Source organism: Schistocerca gregaria, chromosome X, assembly GCF_023897955.1.
Source record: "Schistocerca gregaria isolate iqSchGreg1 chromosome X, iqSchGreg1.2, whole genome shotgun sequence".
NCBI lineage: Eukaryota > Metazoa > Arthropoda > Insecta > Orthoptera > Acrididae > Schistocerca > Schistocerca gregaria.
The window spans coordinates 788765330-788777698 of record NC_064931.1 but is presented as its reverse complement, the minus strand read 5'-3'; the positions used below and the strand labels follow the sequence as shown (position 1 = coordinate 788777698).

Below are 12369 nucleotides of genomic sequence, written 5' to 3'. Positions count from 1 at the left end.
CTCGTATCACTAGCAGTCGAGATGACAGGCATCTTATCCGCATGGTTGTATCGGATCGTGCAGCCATGTCTCGATCCCTGAGTCAACAAATGGGTACGTTTGCAAGACAACAGCCATCTGCACGAACTGTTCGACGACGTTTGCAGCAGGATGGACTATCAGCTCGGAGACCATGGCTGCGGTTACCCTTGACGCTGCATCACACACAAGAACGCCTGCGATGGTGTACTCAACGACGAATCTGGGTGCACGAATGGCAAAATGTAATTTTTTCGGATGAATCCACATTCTGTTTACAGCAGCATGATAGTCGTATCCGTGATTGGCGACATGGCAGTGAACGCACATTGGAAGCGTGTATTCGACATGGCCTATCACCCGGCGTGATGGTATGCGGTGCCACTGGTTACACGTTTCGGTCACCTCTTGTCCGCATCGACGGCACTTTGAACAGTGGACGTTACATTTCAGATGTGTTGCGACCCGTGGCTCTACCCTTCATTCGATCCCTTCGAAACCATACATTTCGACAGGATAATGCATGACCGCATGTTGCAGGTCCTGTATCGGCCTTTCTGGATACAGAAAATGTTCGACTGCTGCCCTGGCCATCACGTTCTCTAGATCTCTAACCAATTGAAAACGTCTGGTCAATGGTGGCCGAGAAACTGGCTCGTCACAATACGCCAGTCACTACTCTTGATGAACTGTGGTATGGTGTTGAAGCTGCATGGGCAGCTGTACTTGTAAACGCCATCCAAGCTCTGTTTGACTCAATGCCCAGGCTTGTCAAGGCCGTTATTACGGCCAGAGGTGGTTGTTCTGGGTACTGATTTCTCAGGATCTATGCCCCCAAATTGCTGAAAAAGTAATCGCATGTTGGTTCTAGTATAATATATTTATCATCGGAATTTCCTCTTGCTGTAGCAATTTTAATGGCCAGTAGTGTAGTTCTCAATCACCCTCACCGAGTTATTTGATGTTCGTACTCTACAGTCTCTGGAGAGGTCACGGCTGCATTTCTTTATTAAAACTAAATAAATTAATTATTCATTCCTTTAAGAAGACTGTGAAATTACGTGTACTGGAGGTATCGAGGGAAAGGTACGAAAACTGGCGCACGGCGTGTCTGTCACATTCAGTGCATTTTACGCTCTCATTTATTAACAAATTTTGAAATGAGTTGTATCACTGATTTTGTCACATACAGCTGTGCTGTTCTGGAAAAAATACCTTTAAAAGTCAAGTGCTCTTTGTATTTTTTTAAATATTTTTGAGTGGTTTTCAGCAGCGTAAGCAGATAGAAGTTTTTGAAATAAACAAAATTTGTCTTACCATGCTTTTTACACGCCAATTTGAACAAGGTTGTAGCAGAAGCCAGAGTTTAGTGAGACATCGTGTACAACTAAAATTTACAAAATAAATTACATTTGTAATGTAAAACCTCTCCTGTAAAAGTTTGTAATATCGTTCAGAAACAATGTCCTGTTACTGCAGAGACCATCTTTCGTAGGAAGGACTCGGCGGAGGGCAAAGCTCCACGTTAGAGCTTGTTCCGGAAGAGACTTTTCATTTCATTTCAGCGTACAGTCCGTTAGGAGGAATACGAGAAGCGTTTCATTAGATATGCCATCCATGTCATATCTTCCAGAAAGTGCACTCTCGAGATTCACTGCACTGAGATTCGTTTCCAAATGGTTCAAATGGCTTTGAGCATTATGTGGTCATCAGTCCCCTAGAACTTAGAACTACTTAAACCTAATTAACTTAAGGACATCACACACATTTATGCCCGAGGCAGGATTCGAACCCACGACCGTAGCGGTCGTGCGGTTCCGGACTGAAGCGCCTAGAACCGCTCGACCACCGAGGCCGGCGACATTCGTTTCCAAATCAAAATGCAGTTACGTAAAGTAGAGTGTCTTGCTTGAAAACATTGTGCACATTCAACTTGAAACAGACACAAAAAAGTCGAAACTGACAAAGCGAGAGAAAAATTTGTCTACTTACTAACGGTCTGCCGGAGGTGTTAGTCTCTTCTATCCAATGTCGTAGCAAACGTGCCTGAAATAATCTTTTTTCAGTTTTGGGTGACAGCTCATTAAACACCTGTAGACTAAAATTAAATTATTTTATTGTATTTGTGTATGTTAAAGTCTGAGGACTCATTAATGTTATACGGGTTATTATCAACTAATTAGAGGCAAAATTGATTTACTACAGTTCACAGTAAATCACAGTCGACTGCTCTTCGTAAAGCGTTCATATGTCACCGTGCACTTACCAACAGTGAATCTGTATTGACGATTAATATTTGTAGATACCTTTAAACAGTGTAATATTTCGATGTTATCGACGGTTTGGCTTCGCTAGCGTATCATTAGAAGCAAACGTTCGCAGTAGCAAAATTTGCAGTTATCTGCATAACCGCAAGTCCAAACACGAGTCTGCGACAGTCGGTAGATGTCAGCGAAACGGGCCTAATAAAGCCGTGGCCGCGGCTGCGGCCGGGGTCGGTAATGACGCGCATTTCAGCTATCAGTTAGTCAGCCGTCCGGTGCGTACCCTCGCGCTGCGCTGACGTCAAACGCCGCACCGCGCCGCGCCATCATCACCTCCCACGCCGAGATCCGTCGCGCCCAGCCACGAGACGCTGGCACTACCAGTCTCTGAGCCAAGTGACATTTATGCTGCAATAAATGCCGTAACCTTCCCTTCTGAGACTACAATTTTTACACTATTACACTGAAGGGAAAAAAATCACAACGTAAAAATTCAGGTAAATTAGTGTAATGAAATTTCGGGAATACATTTGTATGTGTAATATACACTACTGGCCATTAAAATTGATACACCAAGAAGAAATGCAGATGATAAACGGGTATTCATTGGACAAATATATTATACTAGAACTTACATGTGATTAGATTCTCACACAATTTGGGCGAATAGCTCCTGAGAAATCAGTACCCATAACAACCAACCCTGGCCGTAAAAACGGCCTTGATACGCCTGGGCATTGAGTCAAACACAGCTTCGATGGCGTGTATAGGTACAGCTGCCCATGCAGCTTCAACACGATACAACAGTTCATCAAGAGTATTCACTGGCGTATTGCGACGAGCCAGTTGCGGGGCTACCGTTGACCAGATGTTTTCAGTTGGTGAGAGATCTGAAGAATGTTCTGGCCAGGGCAGCAGTCGAACATTTTCTGTAGCCAGAAAGGCCCGTACAGGGCCTGCAACATTAGTTCGTGCATTATCCTGCTGAAATGTAGGGTTTCGCAGTGATCGAATGAATGGTAGAGCCACGGGTCGTAACACTTCTGAAAAGTAACGTCCACTGTTCAAAGTGCCGTCAATGAGAAGAAGAGGTGACCGAGACGTGTAACCATTGGCACCCCATACTATCGCTCCGATTGATACGCCAGTATGGCGATGACGAATACTCGCTTCCAATGTGCGTTCACCGCGAAGTCGCCGAACACGAAGCGACCATCATGATGCTGTAAACAGAACCTGGATTCATCCGAAAAAATTACGTTTTGGCATTCGTGCACCCAGGTTCGTCGTTGAGTATACCATCGCAGGCGCCCCTGTCTGTGATGCAGCGTCAAGGGTAACCGCAGCCATGGTCTCCGAGCTGATAGTCCATGCTGCTGCAAACGTCGTCGAACTGTTGGTGCAGATGGTTGTTGTCTTGCAAACGTCCCCATCTGTTGTCATCTCCACTGCTAGTGATACGAGGCCGTTGGAATCCAGCACGGCGTTCCGTATTACCCTCCTGAATCCAACGATTCCATATTGTGCTAACAGTCATTGCATATCGACCAACTCCAGCAGAAATGTAGCGATACGATAAACCACAATCGCGATACGGTGCAATCCGACCTTTATCAAAGTCGGGAACGTGATGGTACGCTTTTCTCCTCCTTACACGAGGCATCACAACGTTTCACCAGGCAACGCCGGTCAACTGCTATTTCTGTATGAGAAATCGGTTGGAAACTTTCCTCGTGTCAGCACGTCGTAGGTGTCGCCACCGGCGCCAACCTTGTGTGAATGCCCTGAAAAGCTAATCATTTGCATATCACAGCATCGTCTTCCTGTCGGTTAAATTTCGCGTCTGTAGTACGTTATCATCGTGGTGTAGCAATTTTAATGGACAGTAGTGTATTTAAGTGATTAACGTTGCATGATCACAGGTTAATGCAAACGCGGGAAAAGTCATTGCAGATGTGAAATTCTGGTGTACTAATAACTAGCGTAATTAACAAAATTTTTAATGCAAGCATGTAAATGTGGGTGCCGAATGTGGGATGGAGTTTTATGACTGTTGCTCTTGGCTGGTCAAAACGAGGACGGTTAATGCTGGTTGTGGATGACGCTAGAGTTATCGTCCGAAGATGTAGCGTACGTGCTCGACTGGAGACATACCTGGTGATCGAGCAGGCCAAGGCAAAATATCGATACACTGTTGAGCATGTTGAGCTACAACAGCGATATGTGGACGAGCGTTATCCAGTTGGAGTACATCCCGTGGAGTGGTGTTCTTGAATGGCAGCAAAACAGGTCGAACCACCAGACTGACGTACAAATTTACAGTCATGGTGTATGGGATAACCACGAGAGTGCTATTGGTGTCATACGAAACGGCACCCCAGGCGATAACTCCAGATGTAGGCCCAGTGTGTCTAGCACTTAGGCGTATGGGTTGCAGGCTTCCAACTGCCCTATTTATAACCAACACACGACCGTCAATGGCAACTGGAACTCGATCTAGGTAGTTCGTGCTGCTATGTCTGCCATAGTGCCTCGGTGGTGTAGTGGTAGCATATCTGCCTAGTAAGCAAGAAGACCCGGGTTCGAGTCCCGGCCGCGGCACAAATTTTAATTGATTTAGTCTGCTTCGATCATATTTGAGACAGAATCAGTTTTCATTCGAATAGGCAACAGACCTCCACTCCACCCTCCAATGCGCTCTCGCTTGACATCCCCGAACGCTAATTGTGGTGATTTGGGGTCAGTGAAATCTACGCAACAGAGCGCCTGGCTCGGACATGTCCTTTAAGTAACCAATATGTAACAGTTCATTGTGTCACAGTGTTGCCAACTGCTGCTCGAACTGCTGCTACGGACGGGTTACGATAGGTCACAGCCATACGTAGAACACAAAGGACTTACCTCTCCATCCGCAGCTCGGCCTCCCTGCTATCGTACCATCCTGTGCCCACCGCTGTCAGCAGTCATGTACAGTGGCTACATTCCTACCATATCTTTCTGCAATATCGCGGAAGGAACATTCAGCTTCTCGTACACGACCTCATTCGAACTCAGTGAGTTGTCGACAATGGCGTAGGCGACGTCTTAAAAGCGTTTTTGACTAACATTAACTCACCACGGCCATTCTCACAGGTAGATAACGTCCGGACCGTTACTGTGCATATTTAAAACCAAACACATACTGACGCCACTAGCACCACTCTTATCCGACTGGCACAAAATTTCAATAGAAATCTTTTGGATGCAGAAACTTTCGTTTATCTCACGCAACTCCTTGGTGCTGAGATTTTTCCGTCAGTGCATGTCTTTTTCTACATTGTCATAAATTACTGTAGTTGGTTTTATTGATTTATTTATTTTTCCTCATAAGATAAGGCTCAACAGGCTCTCTCTCACATGCTACTCGGTATTGTGCTAATTTTTAGATTGTATTCATTATCACACACGTGTCATAGGAAGTCTTACATTTAATATGGAATACAACACTTAAAAATACTGGTATTAGTCACTGCATAAAAACACAGAGAACAAATAAAAGGCAGATAGAATTATGCTGAGGGCACTAGTGGCTATGGACGTTAGAGTACAGTAAGGAGAAGGGTGGAAGGGGGAACTCAGTAGAATACGAGGAATGATGATTGTGAGCGACAGAGAAGCGAAAACTTAAACACTTGCATCCGAGGAAAAACGGGAGCATTTGCTTTACAGTCTGAGAGAGAAAATTTGTCATATATGTTTTTTTCTCGTGTGGCAAGGGGGGGGGGGGGGGAGTTTCATAGTAGAGATTACGGAGAGTTCAGCATTTGTCTTAAATGACTCGGAAAGTACGAAACAGAGCTACTTTCGTCACATGTGGACAACGGAAACAGAGATGGAACTAAGGCATCCGTTTATAAATGTTGTTAATTGTTATAAATATTGGACTGAGTGAATAAAAATTGACATATTGCAATACAAAATACAGATGTGTTCATATACAATAGACTACTCTGAGTCCTCAACTTCAAGGCAAGAGACTCACTTCAAAAAATTTTCTGAATGTGTTTTACACACTTTTATGACACTGTCCACAATACTGTTTTGGTTTACTTGTATTGTTGTACTTCTGCTTCTTTGCTTTAGCTTCTCTTTCACAAATATGGCACCGACTTTTCCCTGCAGGAGGCTGACGTGTTTCTGTTGTAACTTCTTTGATTTTCTTTTGTAGAATAGTCTCCATTGATTGAACAATTTGGTTAGATAACCCTCTTGCATTGACAATTCTTTCTTCTACCTGCAATTTCACTACTTCCATCCATGCTTGCAGAAGTTTCCGTTTGTTGTGTTTCTTGTCATTCCATCTCGGATGTTGCTGTATGAATATGGTGGTTGCATTGATAGCACAAATGTCAATGACAGAGTAAAATACAGACAGATGTCGTCTCTTTGTTCCCTTCTTGCAAGTGTACATATGAGCCATTTGATCAATGGTATCAATTCCACCTTTAGTAGAATTATAATATGCATTTACCTCAGTTTTATTCTTCTCTCCTCCAACAGTGCCTTTATCATGGTGCATTGTTGACAACATCAGTAAGTTTTTACTTGGTTTCGCTTTTGCTATGTAGGACAACAAAGTTGCTGGAGGCTTATCTGTTGATGGGTCTGTGAACAAGAACATTGATGAATATAGCTCTCGATTGGTTATGACCTGTAGATTAAAACTTAAGAAAATGCAAAAAGTTGGGAATTTCAGGAGATGGGACCTGGATAAACTGACTAAACCAGAGGTTGTACAGAGTTTCAGGGAGAGCACAAGGGAACAATTGACAGAAATGGGGGAAAGAAATACATTAGAAGAAGAATGGGTTACTTTGAGGGATGTAGTAGTGAAGGCAGAAGAGGATCAAGTAGCTAAAAAGACGAGGGCTAGGGGAAATCCTTGGGTGACAGAAGAAATATTGAATTTAATTGATGAAAGGAGAAAATATAAAAATGCAGTAAATGAAGCAGGCAAAAAGGAATACAAACGTCTCAAAAATGAGATCGACAGGAAGTGCAAAATGGCTAAGCAGGCATGGCTAGAGGATAAATGTAAGGATGTAGAGGCTTATCTCACTAGGGGTAAGATAGATACAGCCTACAGGAAAATTAAAGAGACCTTTGGAGAAAAGAGAACCACTTGTATGAACATCAAGAGCTCAGATGGAAACCCAGTTCTAAGAAAAGAAAGGAAAGCAGAAAGGTGGAAGGAGTATATAGAGGGTCTATACAAGGGCGATGTACTTGAGGACAATATCATGGAAATGAAAGAGGATGTAGATGAAGATGAAATGGGAGATATAATGCTGCGTGAAGAGTTTGACAGAGCACTGAAATACCTGAGTCGAAACAAGGCCCCGGGAGTAGACAACATTCCATTAGAACTACTGACTGCCTTGGGAGAGCCAGTCCTGACGAAACTCTACCATCTCGTGAGCAAGATGTATGAAAGAAGCGAAATACCCTCAGACTTCAAGAAGAATATAATAATTCCAATCCCAAAGAAAGTAGGTGTTGACAAATGTGAAAATTACCGAACTATCGGTTTAATAGGTCACGGCAGCAAAATAGTAACGCGGATTCTTTACAGACGAATGGAAAAACTAGTGGAAGCCGACCTCGGGGAAGATCAGTTTGGATTCAGTAGAAATGTTGGAACACGTGAGGCAATACTGACCCTACGCCTCATCTTAGAAGCTAGATTAAGGAAAGGCAAACCTACGTTTCTAGCATTTGTAGACGTAGAGAAAGCTTTTGAAAATGTTGACTGGAATATGCTCTTTCAAATTCTGAAGGTGGCAGGGGTAAAATACAGGGAGCGAAAGGCCATTTACAATTTGTACAGAAAGCAGATGGCCGTTATAAGAGTCGAGAGACATTAAAGGGAAGCAGTGGTTGGGAACGGCAGGTTTGTAGCCTCTCCCCGACGCTAATCAATCTGTATATTGAGCAAGCAGTGAAGGAAACAAAAGAAAAAAATCGGAGTAGGTATTAAAGTCCATACAGAAGAAATAGAAACATTGAGGTTCGGAAGAGCAGTTGAACGGAATGGACAGTGTCATGAAAGGAGGTTATAAGATGGACATCAACAAAAACAAAACGAGGATAATGAAATGTAGTCGAATTTAGGCGGGTGATGCTGAGGAGATTAGATTACGAATTGAGACACTTAAACTAGTAAAGGAGTTTTGCTATTTGGGGGGCAAAATAACTGATGATGGTTGAAGTAGAGAGGATCTAAGATGTAGACTGGCAATGGCAAGGAAAGCGTTTCTGAAGAAGAGAAATTTATTTACCTCGAGTATAGATTTAAGTGTCAGGAAGTCATTTCTGAAAGTATTTTTATGGAGTGTAGCCATGTATGGAAGTGAAACGTAGATGATAAATAGTTTGGACATGAAGAAAATAGAAGCTTTTGAAATGTGGTGCTACAGAAGAATGCTGAAGATTAGATGGGCAGATCACATAACTAATGACGAAGTACTGAATAGGATTGGGGAGAAGAGAAGTTTGTGGCCCAAGTTGACTAGAAGAAGTATCGGTTGGTAGGACATCTGTTGAAGCATCAAGGGATCACCAATTTAGTATTGGAGGGCAGCGTGGAGGGTAAAAATCGTAGAGGGAGACAAAGAGATGAATACACTAAGCAGATTCAGAAGGATGTATGTTGTAGTAGGTACTGGGAGATGAAGAAGCTTGCACAGGATAGAGTGGCATGGAGAGCTGCATCAAACCAGTCTCAGGACTAAAGACCACAAGAACAACAACAACAGCTCTCGATTTGACGTGTTTTTCATTATGTCTGGTATATGCTTCCTGTTTGACTGGAGAGTTCCTATTGTAGTATCTTTGTAGTCTTGATATAACTGTTACGCCAATTCAGTTTGTAGTAATATTTCGACCAGTATTTTTCACAGTTGCTACCAGACATTTGACGACAGCTGCTGAACCCCGTTCTTCTTTCGACGAATTCAGAACATTACCTGCATAGGATTCCATATTCAAGACGTATCTGTCAACTGCATCGGACATCATGCGTATAAAGATGCCATACTTGCCCGGTTTATCATTCATAAATACCTTGAAGGGGCAGTGCCCTCGAAACAACCTGAGCATCTCATCAATGGTCAGGTGGACCCCTGGTTTATACGGTAGTGGAAGTCTATCATTCACTTTGTTGAAAACATCATGGATTGCTGTGAACTTGTCTGCTTCCCTTCTTAGCTGGCTTTGATTGCAATAAGTTCCTTGAAACGTTCTCTTGCTATAATACCCTTGTAAACTGGCCGACCCATTAGGTCTGACCAAAGATAGTGTACACTGACAGAATTGTCGTTATTTTCCCCCATAAGTATCAGGATTCCTATAAAGGCTTACAATTCTTTCTCATTAGTCAAAGTAACATTTCGCCTAACTGCCTCTTCATTTGAATGTTTTACTATAACATCCATAATGTCCGGCGAAAGAAGTAACTACAAGGCTTCTCCGGGTGAATGGCAAACACCAGCAGGAGTTACGCCTGCCTGCTCTCTTACTATATTAGCAACAGACCTCCGAGGAATTCTAGGCTGTGTGGTTACGTACCTTCTTCCAGACTTGGCTACAATAACATCCTGATGGTCACTGCCTGAAGCTGCGCTATCTTCATCTTCTCTAACATCCACATCACTTTCCCGATCTGAATGATACTCCTTAACACCGTGCTCATATTCACTTTCACTCCGCGAGTCAGAATCTTCATCTAAAAGTTCATTCACAACTGTTTCTAAAGATGAATCATGTATTAATTCAGTAATTTCTGAGTGTGAACAGTAGGGAACTGCACTAACTCACTGCAAGTTTACAAGATAAATAACGGCTGACTAACATCAACAATCACTTCCTCTGAAAGTAAACCGATTGTTGTGAATACCAAGAATACCAACCAACAAGAAATTAACTTGCATTGTTGCAGAGATGAGAAATACGAAATCCTACTAAGGGAAGTTTTCTATAGCGTGGAAACCTAAGGGGGGGAGGGGGTTGTTGGACCCATAATAAGTTTATTTATCTTTTCTTTCAAAGTAGGAATTTTCTATAAAATATATTTGCACTAACGTTTCATAAAATAGCCAACAAACAATAACTCAAACAGAATATGTAGTATGAAAGTTATTTGGGCAAAATGCAAAGGACATAAAGAAATGGTGGATTCAACGAACCACCCCCCCCCCCCTTAGGCGTCCTAGGGTTAATGATATCAGGTGGGCACCATATTTCACCAAAATTCTGAATTCTGCCCAATTCCACCGTGGAAGTGCCACACCATCAAAAGGTCGTCACATCTCGTCTTACTCACATTTTACTCCTTCTTCTGACACCTCTGTCATGGTGGTTATAACACCGACGCCCAGCTTTGAAATCACTCGGTTTTCTTACGAGTGACGGGAGAAAACACATCGCCGCTCAGAATCGGCACGTAAGGGTCTCAAGACATGACACAAAGAGCGTCAATGGAACCATCAGTTCTTCTGGGGCTTTGATTCCCACACATTTCGAGGTCTACAACGAGAGTTCACAGTGCAGTAAGCAACAGGAAGAGGTTCTAGACAACTGTCGACACTGCTGACGCCTTCGGGTATTACAGCGCTGCTCTAAGGACATTGCCAGTCTGTATCCCCAATAAACGTGATCTGCCCCTACGGAGCGCAACGTAACCGCGGGTTTTGGTCTTGTATATAGGCTGGAGCCACTAGGGATCGTTTAACACCGTACGACGAAATTCAGTTGTGATCCGAATTACCAAGGGAAGCTTATTCTTTCCATCAGCGAAATGTGTGGGAATCAACTCCTCAGGAAAATGGGTGTTAATATTGACACCCTTTACACCACCCCTGTGTGTTTTTCGTGCCGAATCTGAGCGACGGGTGTCTGAACTGATTTCTTCGGCCATTCATAGCCAAACCGTGTGGTTTCAAGTCTAGGCGTCGCGTTTCTGATGTCCACCGCAGAAGCGTCAAAAGAAACATTAAAATGTGGGTAAGATGGCGTGTGACGACATTATGATGGCGTGAAACGCTCACGGTGGCGTAGTGTAGAATTTTGATGAAATGTGGTGCCAGTGTGACATCATTAACTCATCTTACACGTCACATGAACTTCTGAGCTGCAGCCTTTTCTTCTTTTAGTATGTGTCGACACCTAGGTGTTTGATACGTCATAGAACCTGAGAGTACCGTCGCAGGGCGTCACACTTTTACACCATTACAGAGAAAGGTTTAAGTGCCAGCCAAATATCAAACTTAAGAGACGCAGTGGGCATTACGGGGTTTAGAAAAAGTCATCCTTTAATTCCTTGCGCGGTGTAGTATTACCAAAGACTGAAACAACAATCTCTTATCATAGAACTTCATCAAAGAGTAGAGGATACTATATTGATGGCAGAAAATTAATGTAGAAAATTGAGCAATGAACTTGGTGTATTTTACAAGAAAAAAATACGTTTTTAAATGTTTAATATCGAAATAGTAGCACTTTAAGTCAACAAGAGTGAAATAATTCTGTGTGTGTACCGATCAAATAATGGAAGTGTATAAATGTTTCTTCATAAATTAACAGAGGTTCTAGATGAATCTGAACGCCGAATATTAACATAATTTGGCCTGAAAACACTGAGGCAATTATCACAGCTAAAATGACTAGCATTCACGTAAACATCTTTCGCTGTCTTGACATATACTTCGTCAATCGAGGAAATGGGTAACTACAATGATAGCATCACTGATCGAACATGTGCCACAAATATATACAGCGAACAGTGTGATGTAGCTGTGAAGATCTGCATTCACATCATTTCTGCAAAACACTAAGAGAAAATTTAGCTACGGATCAACTCCTTAAACTAAAGGCCAACAAAATACTTTCACTAAAATTCAAAATGTTAGATTTTTCAACACAACTAAAAACCATAGTTCGATCAAATGTACAGAGAAACTAACTGAGATTGAGAATTTCTCAAAGTTCACAAATATTAATTATGCTAACAGCTATGTTTCACATTTGCAAATACGTTCGAGCGGATCCTAAA

The 12369-nt window shown here is 42.6% G+C and overlaps 1 non-coding gene across 1 annotated transcript; it reads left to right on the top strand.

Annotated features, from left to right (window-relative positions):
* The first annotated feature begins 4811 nt into the window (after positions 1-4811).
* On the top strand, positions 4812-4883 carry Trnat-agu (transfer RNA threonine (anticodon AGU)). Its single transcript has one exon. It is a non-coding gene; the product is annotated as a tRNA-Thr (tRNA).
* The last annotated feature ends 7486 nt before the right edge of the window (positions 4884-12369 follow it).